Raw genomic sequence first — 8,118 nt, forward strand, 5'->3', positions numbered from 1 at the left:
TGTTCATTGTTACAAATTTAGAATATATAGTATGTCTATAACCACATCATTGCTATATGTTCCTCTCATTTCCTATATTTTTTTGACCACACATGTTATTGTTAGAGTTGATATGAGAACAATTGGCATCTAATGATTGTTAGAATAGATATTATGAGTATAACCTCATGATTTCTATATGTTACTCTCATTTCCAGGATTTTTATAACAACACATGTTATTGCTTAGAGTTGATATGAGAACAGTAGTAAGTGCTATGGTAGAATATGAGTAGGCCCTGTCATATCTGTTTTCCTCTCATTGTTACATGATATTTGAACCATGATATATTGCTAGAATATGAAAGCCATTGGCTTATTTTTTCTAACTTGGGGTATGATTATGACCATGGCATTGCAATTCTCTGTCTATGATATGTGTCACTTTTATAATAATCTTAACTCCACACATACTTTGAACATGATTGTTTATTTTTGTACTTTTGGTCTTCAATTTGAATTGTTGCAGCAGACGCAAATGCGCTGGCCTTCATGATTCCAGGACCTGGAATCATACCAGCCGATGGGTGGTGGTTTATCGCTCGTTCAGCTGACGGCGGTCATTTGATGCTCATTTGCACGTACCAAATTGACCAAACCATTACATCAAACCACATGCAGTACAATGCCTGGGGCGTACGTGACATTGATGGATATGGCTGCTTTGTGTTCGAGAAACAACCCAGCTCCGTTGGGCCAAGCGTATTCAACTGGAGGTGGGTTTACAGCCTCGACAACCGCTCTATGTTCCTCGGGCTCAATTATCCGAGTATCCAACCAATCATCGATCATATCACCGGCGATGATTACCGTGCTATGCAACTTCCATTCGCCAGGGGGAACTGTGTTTACACATCATACCATGGGTTTCATGAATCACCATATCTAGGGATTCGTCGACACAACTTGTTGCCAGATAATCTTCAGTGTGTGAAAGGCATCAAGCTTTCATGCGATGGATGGCTTTTGCAAACCCGACATGCGGCGATGTGGTTCATGCCAACAACAAATATGCACAACTTGATTCGTACTGATATTTAGACTGAGCCATGTATCCTACTGATGTAGCATGACCCTCTTTTGTTGGATATTATATACTGTTGTTAGTTTGAAGCACTCCTCTGGTTTGAAGGATCGATAGTTTTTTGGGATCAAGGGCATCCTAACTCACCTGCGTAGGATGTACTGATAATGATGACGAAGATGTTGTGCGGGCTGGACTATAAGGGCGCGACGCGCAGACCAGAGTAGAAACTTCCCGACCAGCCCCCAACCTACCCACCTCCTTCCGCAGGAGGCAGCCGTCGCGGGTGAGCGAGCGACGGTGAGGGAGCCCGCGGCGCCGTGACTGGCCGCAGACGGATCCACCTCCTTCCAATCTCTGATTCCCCACACCCGTCGCCGTACTTCTCATTTTCTCCCGACCAAGAGCGCCGGCGACCTTGCTCTTCTTCCTCCTCCAGACCAAATGTGTCACCAGTCCCGCTCCTCTTCCTCCTCCTGGCACGCGCGCCGCCATCCCCGCACCTCCTTCCTCTCCTCCTGGCACGTGCGCTACCGTCCCCGCGCCTCCTTCCTCCTCCTGGCACCCGTGCCTCCTTCCTCCTCCTAGCACCCGTGCCGCCGCCCCCGCACCTCCTTCCTCCTCCTAGCACGCGCGCCGCCGCCGCACCTCCTTACTCCTCCTGCCATGCGCGCCGCCGCCCCGACCTTCCCTGCCGCACTCTCCTCCCAGGCTCCTGCCGCCGCCCCGACCACATCTCCACCAGCTCCGGCCACCGCCGCGCCCCCATCTCCCCCGGCTCCCACACCGCGCATCTCGTCCTAGTGGGGCTCCATAACCACAGTACCGGACCACCCCAGGCCATTCAACGCCACCAACCCGGTCCGTTCATTGCAGCAACACCCAGGATCTGGCTACCACCATGTCATTCCCACGGTGACGTTCGATGGAGCACCTCGTCTCTCTCCTGCTGCAGGGAGGCCCAGCTACTGCACTGTGGAGGTAAGATTCTTTCCTCTAGATTTCTTCCGGCGTCCAAAAATGTTATTTGATTTTTCCATGAAAAAATGAGGCACCTAATATGTCTCTTTGTTCTGCAAGTGAGCTGTAAAAAATAAAAAATGTGGCAAATTAGGTAGAGATTAAACATCCCCCGGAGCACATCGTCGGTGTCCATGAGCGGGGCTCCCGTGGATGGCTGGATCCCGTCGTCGGCGTCGATAGCGTCCACGAGCGCGAGCACCCCACATCCGGCGTGAGCAGCTCCTGAAACTATTTCCTTAACATTGCTACAATTCCGCACTTATGGTTGAGTCCTACTAGTACTGATGAAATATAGAATTGAATGGAAAATTTAGTTGATTCCTGAGACCCTGACTAGATTTCCTACAGATACGGTTCAGGGTTTAGGATGCTGTAAAACAATTGTATACTTCTAGTTGCTGCTTCCTGCCACCAATGAATTGTGCAAGTTCAAAGAGTGCCGCATGACAAAATAAAAAAGTATTGTATGGCAAGTTCAGAATTTTGGTATCGTGAAAAGTGTGATTTTTGGATAGTATTTTGTACGATTCATTTGTTCATCTTCAGAACTTAGAAATATTAAGTCTACTTTTTTCTATGATGAAGGTACAAATAGCTCCACTAGAATTGGTAACTGGTGGAGATCATTCATGTTGATTACTTTTGACAAGAATAATAGTCCGCTAGAGAATTTGCTGAAGATTAGATAGGAGTGAAAAAACTAAAGGTTTGGAAGTGATGGTAAAAACTGATACGTCAAATTTAACATTCTCTTATTTCTGTTCTATTATTTTCTTTTAGTTTTGGTGTCTGAATTTGTGGATATATGAGCAGGCCCCAATATTTATTTCTTCAATTCTCTTCTGCCGTCAGGTCGCGGCCTCTTCCTTCTGTAGGTCACCGCCTCCTGCTTCTGCAGGCCGTGCCCCATCCCCCGATTCCCGCAGCAGACAGGCCGTTCACCGCCGGCACCACAGTCCCTTCACTGCCGACAACCGAGGCCGTTCAACGGCGCAACGACGAGGTCTGGCCTTCCCCCTTCCTCTTTACATGTATCTTTGTATTCTGTTTCAGTTCATCTACTTGTCGATCATAAGTTCGATTTCATCTGTGTTTCCATGTTATTCCTGTATAGTACAACGGGTATTTGTATTCATTTCAGTTCATCTACTTGCCGGTTGTAAGTCCAATTACATAAGTTTTTCCATGTTCTTCATACAGTATGAGAAGATTTGTAGATGCACAACAGAGTTTGCAGACTGCCATGTTAAACAATGTCAACAGGTTGGACAGACTCCCTCTTTTGTGCATGGAGGAACCTCTTTTGTCAATTAATTTAAGGTGCTTTGCTATTACAATTTTGGTGCACAGGCAACAAGCAGCAAGGGAAAAAGAAGAGCAAGATTGACATCAGTAGTCAAAAATAATAGAACATCAGTTCTAAAATTCCCCGCGCATCAGTACACCTATGTATTGCTTCTGGGATTTTCAAATATGGTTATAGTTGTTGCTTCAATTTTGCTGTTGATGTACATAGTTTGTGAAGAGACGATTTTGTAATTCATTTTGCCGATGGAATGAATTACTAAAAGTTCAAATTTGCTAATTTCTGCAGTTCTGGTTCTCTAGATTGGTCTTGGTACAGGATACATCTTAAGCTTGGTCTTGGTACAGGATACATCTTAAGCTGGAGTTCGTCGCTAAGCAGGTTTGATTATGTAAAGTTCAAGTTTTTTGTGTGTGATGCAGTATAGCTCAACTACATTTTGTTACCTCTTTACTTTTAAATTGCTGACTGGATGTTGAACTAATTCTCTGCCTTCTCCATCACTTACGTGGTTTCCTATTTGCTTGAGCTATTGTACTCATGTATATTTTAAAAATACTAAGAAATGTGGCTATCAATTATCTTATATACAAAAGTTTTGGGACTTGATCTATTGTACTCATGTATATGTCTAAATAGGACCAAATTTTGCATGTTTTCTGCTTGTATGTATGTGGTTGAACTATTTAGCTATTGAGCGAAGTTTAAACTTTCTATGTGTGAAGGTTCAATCAAATTCATTTTCGTAGCTATGAGGTTGAGCCAATTTTCTCGGCTACTGAAACCGATCATTTGATAGGGAACTCAAAAGAAATAGCATATATGAGCATACGTGAAGTTCAAAAGTTCTGGTTCAGGGAAGTAGACATCCTGCAATTTTTGGGAATTAGTAGTTCAGCTTTGCTAAGTGTAGCAAGTTCTCTGGTTGCAAAAATTAATTCACTTTGCAAAAACTCTGGAGGTCAACAATTTCTTTTGTTTGTTGTAGATGGAGATGTGTGTATGTATACATGTGTTCTGGAGATAGGAGAACTTATCTGGTGGTGTGTGCGTGCTGCTGCATCCTCTTCGGGCTGCTCTAATTCACACCTTCAGTACAACTTCTGTATGCCCTCGTGTTCACGAATCTTGTAGTACTTTTTTCCATAAAAATCTTGTAGTACTATGTAAAGCAAGCGTGGACAACACATAGTTTAGGTGTCGCGGTAGTACTCACTGTTGATGGTGGCCTTCTTTTGCGCCGCTACTACTTTGCCACCTAGAGTGGTACTGCTACTACTTATCATGTTGATAAAACCTCGCGAACAGTACATCTATTTGATTAACGATTCTGTAGGGAGAAAAAGTTCACCAATGTACAATCTCTAATCTCAATATACCAAAACTTTTTGTTTAGTAGTTGGTACTGCTCAAGTTTATTTCTTGATGTACACATGATGTCCAAATTCTTCTTTCAATTCGGTTCAATTTATAAATTTCATTCAGTTCAGCGAGGTGGAGATTGGGGCACGGTGGAGTGTGACCGTGTGTGTGCATACGGCCCACCGCAACGTCACCGGCCGGATCCCGCTCTTCAGTGTATGTTTTGTATGCTTTTCAGTTCACCTACTTAACAATTGCAAGTCCAATTTCCTCCTTGTTTCCATGTTATTCCTCTAGCACAACAGGTGTTATGCCTCTATGTATCAAAAGAAACCTATGTTCTTTTCTATTCTTGCAAATGAAGCTGCACTTCTGTTCTGTTTGAACTTACTTGGCATAAAAATTAGTATTTGTTCTACTGTAAAAAAACATAAAATGAAATGTCTTGGTGCATGATCGAAGGTGCATCTGGAAGCATCCCCATGTCAATTGCAAAGGTTTCCAGGATGTGGCGTCCGTACTAGTAGTCCAACCCGGCCGCCCCAGGCCGTTCACCGTCGCAGCTCCCAGGCCGATTGTGTCGAGCCTTGTGCCACTTCCTGTGGAGCTCCATCGTTGTACTGCCCATACCTTTCTTGGCCGCCACACCGGGTCGTTCAGCGACACAACCTGAAGCAATTTGACGCTGCGGCTCGGGAGGCACACACTTCGCTCGTTCATCCCAGGAGAGCAGTACACCACCTTGTGCGAGCAGACCGTTGCCGATGTACACTGATTCTCTAAGCTCCCTTGCCACTGCTCCAGTATGTCCAGCGCCGTCCCCAGTCCAGCCACGTGGCATCCGGACGGTCAAATTCATGCCGAGCAGCAGTCCACGTCTGTCAGCTCCTATTTCCACTATAGTGATTGGGTTGCCGTTTTCCTCACCCTTCCCGATGCGCGACAACCCAGCCCACATGTTGCTGCCGTCCGCCACCCCAAAATAGTTTTGGCTCTTCCTCAAGCAGCCATTTAACCTTTTGGTGTTTTTTCTGTTGGTGATTGATTTTAGCAATTTGTAGCTATCTTGCATGGAACCTGAAAGTCTAAGACTGTTGTAGATTCAGTTCTTGTAGCACAAATGTCCCAGAGTTCAGTGACATCTCTAATTGATGTACTGTGGTCTTGCATCTCCAATGTATGTTGCTCAGCTTCCTCCCGATCCGCTTGATCTCGTCTTGCTCCGAAGCATGCTTCAGTTCAACAAAAAGCTCCAGAAAAGTTCAGAGTTCAGCGTACTTTGCATTTATGGTTGGCTCTTTTTTATTCGTCTGTTTGGGTTAAGGCAGAGAGAGGGAGCAGAAGGTCATCACGAAAAAATGTCTCTCCTAGATCCGAGCTGGCGACCTGCGCCTCTACTAATTAGGACGATGTGCACCTTTCCATGGTCTAATGTATTCCTTCTTGTTAGTTCTCCAATTAAGTTTGCCCAAACTTCAGGATAAACAGTTTGCTCATTTATTTTTCTTTTGTGTTTTGCATTCATTCTATGACAGAGGGTGATTGGATATATTTGTGTGTGCTACATGTGTAAAACCTCTAGTGATTAATTAGTTGTCTGGAGCCTGGAGGAATTCTAAAACATATATGTTCTGGTTATGATTTGATGCCCTCTACATCTTTTATGTTATTTACATGGGTATTGAAACTATTTGCGTTCAGGTACAGCAAGAAGTTCATGTATTGATGCCCCTGGAGTCCATGTAGCTCTGCTGCCGTGCTACCCTTATCGGCCTCGGCTATGTACGTCAGTCCAATACCGTCGCCCCAGGCCGTTCACTGTCGTAGTGACCAGGCCGTTCATAGAAAAATGTTGATTATATTGATACCAAATACTAGTCTTTGCTCACTTTTGAATTGAAAAAGAAAAAGGAGTCTCTAATAATAAGTTCATACAAAAACAGAAACAAAAATAAACAAAAACATGAAACACAAAAAACCCATGAAATTTGCAGGGAAAACATAACAAGTTCTAAGAAAATAACTATAGAAGTTCATATTTCGAAACGGATGAAGTATTTGGGAACTAAATGAAGTATTTCAAAGTACAGAACTTCTGTTTAGGTTTGTTTGTGTACTTCTAATGTTACTGTGCATGAACTTGTCGTTATTTTTACATGTTACATGATTACGGTCATTTCGACCTTGACAAATTTCATTTCACATTATATGGTTTTTTCCGTCCATCTTACAGGTCGAAGGAGCTCCCTTCTGTTCAGTGGATTCAACAAAAAAAAGTCCCTGCTGCCACTGCATCCTGAGTTCAAGGGATTCCTTAGGGGCCTTCTACACCATCTTGCTAATGATGCCATCGCTGGATGCCACAGCCATGCTCGTGTTCTTGTACTGCCATTCACATACTGCTCCCTGTTTTACTTCATTGAGATCCATAGAAATAAGTTATATTCAGTTCGCCACTTTTACAATTGATGGTCTTATGTTGACCGAAACAATAGTTCAAGCTCCTAAAAAAGCAATTATGTGTATGCTACATCACTTTGAGGAACTACAGCAAACAAAATAAGGAGAGCTTGGTACTACATGATTTTTTTATAGTACTACTTGAAGCCTTTCTGTTGTATACATTGTCTCCTATTTATTGTAACCTCGTCAGATTGTTGGATGCATGTGGTCCTTCTCTTGTGCATATTCAGTTTCAAAATAAACGTTGAATTGAATGGAAAAAATCATGCCATCTACACTGGAAGTTCAAGAAAAGAGGAGAGCTCATTTACAGGTAAAAAATTCATGTACATCTACAGGGGAAGTTCAACTAAAAATATAGTTCATTTACAGGTAATAAAAAATTGATGTACATACAATTGGTGGTCCGTTCTACAAAGAAAAATTGGTTTAATTAAAAATATTGATCAGTACAAGTTAAAAACGGTGGTCCGTTCGGAATAAAAGAAATGACAGAAATTCAAATTGTAAAAGTTCAAGCAAAAAGGAAACCCCATGCAATTCAAATGGTAAAAGTACTAGTCATAAAATAAGAGAAGCCCAGAACATCGTTGTAAAAAAATGTTTAGTTCAAAAAAATATTAAAAAAACATTTTCTTTTTGAAAAAAAATATCATTCAGTTCGATGATATAAACCATGCAAGCACAGGGCCAACGATACAATAACATTCAGTTCAACAATATAAACCATGCAAGTTCAGGGCTAGGATACAGTAAACCGTTGAAAATTTATGAGAAAAATATTACCTAAAAAATAGAGCAAAGTCTAGTTAGTGAACACACTTAGTACAAACCCATGCAAGCATCAGTACAAGTACCTTTCTTCGGAACCATTTAAAATTACTCTACAAAATAGCTCAGTA

The 8,118-nt window shown here is 42.6% G+C and overlaps 1 long non-coding RNA gene across 9 annotated transcripts; it reads left to right on the forward strand.

Moving 5' to 3' along the window:
• Positions 1-1,284: 1,284 nt before the first annotated feature.
• Positions 1,285-7,362, forward strand: LOC123165107 (uncharacterized). Of its 9 annotated transcripts, none has more exons than XR_006482786.1 (11): positions 1,285-2,043; positions 2,143-2,296; positions 2,671-2,805; positions 2,938-3,088; positions 3,286-3,348; positions 3,436-3,534; positions 3,680-3,772; positions 4,380-4,496; positions 4,877-4,969; positions 6,455-6,535; positions 6,987-7,362. It is a non-coding gene; the product is annotated as an uncharacterized lncRNA (long non-coding RNA). The 9 variants fall into 9 exon arrangements; XR_006482788.1 differs by having other exon boundaries at positions 2,671-2,791; XR_006482783.1 differs by lacking the exon at positions 2,671-2,805 and having other exon boundaries at positions 3,436-3,561.
• The last annotated feature ends 756 nt before the right edge of the window (positions 7,363-8,118 follow it).

This window comes from Triticum aestivum, chromosome 7D, assembly GCF_018294505.1.
Source record: "Triticum aestivum cultivar Chinese Spring chromosome 7D, IWGSC CS RefSeq v2.1, whole genome shotgun sequence".
NCBI classification, from domain to species: Eukaryota; Viridiplantae; Streptophyta; class Magnoliopsida; order Poales; family Poaceae; genus Triticum; species Triticum aestivum.